Here is a 4,062-nt window from a genome sequence, read left to right as displayed (position 1 = left end):
GTTATCCGGGAGATAATAAATAGTGTATTCTAAAAAAGGAAAATTCGAGATATGAAAGATATTCCTATCAAATATAATTACATGGTCCAATAAATGAGGTATTAAAAATATAATTTAATATATAGAATTTTTATATAATTGACAACAAAGTCGTTCCATTTTTTATTTTTTTAAACAAATTTATTTTCTTACACTTCTTACAAATTTCTTAATCCAGATGTGACATAATTAGTTTAGTGTCAAAGGAGTCTTATTAACATTATAGTTAATTACCAACCCAGTCAAAATAACGGATCTCATATATTTTGTTTGCACTTGAAGTATACTTTATTACTTTATTCATTAAAAAGATATTACTCCTTTCAGCAAAATTAGAACTGATACCTATTTCGTCGTACCGGTTAACTGTTGTCATCTATAAATATAATACATTTAATTACAAATTAAAAATTGGAAATTCTAGTATCAAACAATTAATTTCATCCCCGGGTAAAAAGTGTAAACGACTTTAAAAAAAAATAAAAAAAAATTAAAAAACCGTGCAGCAATACCCCCGTAAATATACGGAAATAAAAAAAATAAACTCACGACTCATCGCCGAGTAATAAATTTCGCAACGTGTTCTTATGTTTCGTCGTAATGGCGGCAACGTTCCCCTGGAAGATCCAGCAACATTCATATTAATAGCTGACTCGCAAAACAACGTGGATATTAATGGTCGGATAATGTATGTTAATAATTTTTTGAGCGTGCTCGCGGGATTGTACGCTGAAACGTCGGTGAAATTAGTCGGCCGCGATCGTCGAATGCAATATACCAGGGCCGAAAATGAATGGACCCCTCGCATCTAAATTTACCACGTGCAGTTTAAATGCCAATTAAGCTGTTTGCGCGGCAGCTTCGATGTACGAACCGATAAAAAGCCACCTCCTCTAATTCCCCTACTCCGCCGGTACCCCCACTCCATGCGCCGAGAGAAATAAAAATTCGATCGATCCCGTCGAAAACGTTTGCGTTCGTATATATTTCTCGCGTCGCGAGGACAGACGAGATAAACCGATTCCACGAATCTCGATACGCGATCGCGATTAATTAACGGAAAGAGGTTCGATCTCCGCGAAATAACGCGGAAACAAGTTTCGAGGCTGGGTAATTGGGACGAAACGGCGTAACGAACAACACGTGGCTTGTCGCTTCCGTGCTTTTGATTAAAGGGCTGCTTCGCGTTACAAAATAATGGGAGGAAAAAAGAGGAAAATGAAAGAAAAACAACGATCCCCGGATCCTGAGAGACAAAGAGGCTCGTAAACAAAAGCGTAACCGGGGCCATCGTCCGATGAAGAGCCCGTCGTCCCTTCGCGATTAACGCACGAAAAATTCTTTTCAGGCTGGTGGTAAAGGACACCGGGGACCACGAATAATTAGAAGGAAATTTTGCTCACCGATCACCACCAGTGCACATCTTGGCTGTAATCACCGATTGCCGGTTCTCGAAGAGACCCTGACCCCTCTCGTAACGCTCCTCCTACTATTTTCTATTCTAACCTCACCAACCGTCTCTTCTCACACGACGCGAGAAACAACGTCGTGGAATGACGCACGAAAGTCGAGAGTGGCAGCACCGTCGCGGCAGACGACGTGTTGCCATCGCTGGCTCGTAAGCAGGCGAAGGAGTGGGGATAGGACAAGAGCGGATCCACAGCGCAGCGACAACCATCTCGCCACCGAGGAACTGTTTTCGTTGCGATGATATACGTGTCGAGAGTTCTGTCCTTGGATATACGTGCGTTGACCGTGATTTCCAATACACTTCCGGCGCTCCATAGACCAGTCGAAGACCATCTCGATGCCTGGATAGAGGAATCCGTCGTTTAAATGCGTGTTTTCTTTCGATCAGGAACTCGCTATCCCTCCATATTGTGGAATACACGGGATGTCGTGTGACGGGAGGGTACGGGCTACTCTTCGACCAAAATATTTAGAGAATAATATTGTAGATATTGTAAATTCGATCCCACGTCGGGTTTAACGTACTCGTAACATTTGGTTTCACGTATATGAATGAATATAATAATAAGAAAAAAATGAAAAAAAAAAGAAATGGTAATTGGAGCGACGTGGGGGGGAAGAATAATTGTATTGTACAGGATTATTTTTTGTACTTTTTATATGATTGACTTCTACGTGGGATTTAAGATGATTAAAGATTCATTCACACAGCATGGTGCGTCTGTCATTGTGTTTACTCATGTTTCCTTTAGTATAATCTACTAACTATGCTACTAACTATATTCTAACATAGTATATCAATCCCCGGTATATCTATTTATCATATAAAATTTTCAACATATAGATTAAACGTTAGTACTAAACAATTCTGTACAATTCAATATTAGAATCGCGATAATATCCAAATTAAGTACTTTAATAGCTATCTACTCATTTTCTAAACCTAACGTAGTTTTCCTGATTCCAATTTTCCAAACAAACATCCATGTTCTAACATACATGAAATAAAACGCACACGATAATATACGCGACACGCTGGTCACGTGAACGCGAATTAAACGCGTATAAATTCCCGATTCGGCGAATCTCCTTTTCGATTTATGAATACACGGTGATCTTGCACACCCGAGTGAAAATTAAAATCGGGCGAAATGGTCGCAAAACGGGCGTGGTTCAGGCGCGATATTGCCGAACCAATGGATTTACTATCGTTCCCGCTCGCGGGCAATAACATTTCCACGGTTACGATATTGCAACGACGTAAATATCATGGACACAGGCTTGGTTAAAATGATCGACTCGGAAAGTATCGCGATAGCGAGCAACACACGCGACTGCCCTCTCGCGGCGCGAATCGGTAGTACCCTCTCGTTCGATGTTTTCTCACGAGACTTCGCCACGTCACCTTGAGTTATGATGCGCGAGACAGACAAATTCGCCCGTGATTTTTATTAATGTTTTCGAACGGGATTAAATCAACGGTGTTTGGATGTGATATATTTTTGATTCTCTATCTTTTTCCCGCCTTTATCTCTGCCTGTTTGGCTCGCGTCTGTTCCGAATTTATATGTGTTATATATGTTTTGAAAAGAGACTATTTAGATACCGACGCGACTCGTGCGATAGGTTATACGCGAAATAATTGGTGCTCGATTATGCATTGATATAACTTTGTCAAGTGGATTGTAGATCGTGATTGTGCGTGAATATGTGTTTTGTGCGTGGATACTTGATTTGAGGTTAATGAGATTGTGAAGTGATAGTGTTTATGGAGGTTGCCGTTGAGGTTAGAATTCTAACGTGGCAGTGAAGTAAGAGGAAGAAATTAACGAAACAACAATAATAAAGGTAATCTTTAATCACGATATTCCTTATTAATTATAGTTTTTAGAAATAATAATATAATAATCTCGAATGTTAAAATTCAATCCTTATGAAATGTGTTTTACGTAAACAAAAGTAACAATTTTGGATCATGTGGCAGATATGAAAATGAATTTTAGCTTATTTGGTTTAAGATTTGAAAGTAAACCAGAGTTTTAAATATTACTAAATTTAGAATATTCAAAGCGATGTCGACGACGATATTCGCTGCAAAGGAATCATAACTCCTCGACAACTGAGTCACTCTCTATGAGCCTCTGCATCTTTCAGCAGCATCTGCGCGCGTAATAAGAACCTATGTTCGCCAAAGTTATCTCATTTCTTTCCGATGAAGCGAGCGTATTACATCCACAATATGACATTACAACTACAAAAGAAAAATTCGAAACAAATCTTATGAGATTTTACATGAAACAAAATTTGATCCCATGCAAATTTTATTTCAATTTTATTTTAATATAAAATTTGTTATAAACAAAAATAAATTAAATAGAGGTGAAATTTATGACAGGTTTTGAGACTTCATCGTATGTAATACCAGACTATAGGGAATTTCAACTTCCTTGAAATTTTTAAAAAATTTTCAAAGAAATGGAAAAGTGTCGCTTCTGTCATGAAACTCACGTCTAGTTTTTAATTTTAAACATATATCAGGTGATTACGTGTTAC

At 38.3% G+C, this 4,062-nt stretch overlaps 1 long non-coding RNA gene across 1 annotated transcript; it reads right to left on the bottom strand.

Moving 5' to 3' along the window:
* Nucleotides 1–391: 391 nt before the first annotated feature.
* On the bottom strand, nt 392–1,520 carry LOC108549445 (uncharacterized). The gene is made up of 3 exons (XR_001890324.1): nt 1,443–1,520; nt 589–656; nt 392–415 (listed from the first exon to the last, which is right to left on the bottom strand). It is a non-coding gene; the product is annotated as an uncharacterized LOC108549445 (long non-coding RNA).
* Nucleotides 1,521–4,062: the final 2,542 nt, after the last annotated feature.

The sequence above is a fragment of the Eufriesea mexicana genome, unplaced genomic scaffold (assembly GCF_001483705.2).
Source record: "Eufriesea mexicana isolate 0111107269 unplaced genomic scaffold, ASM148370v2 scaffold2021, whole genome shotgun sequence".
Classification (NCBI taxonomy): Eukaryota; Metazoa; Arthropoda; class Insecta; order Hymenoptera; family Apidae; genus Eufriesea; species Eufriesea mexicana.
The sequence above is the reverse complement of the archived record's forward strand: the minus strand, read 5'-3'. Positions and strand labels throughout refer to the sequence as shown.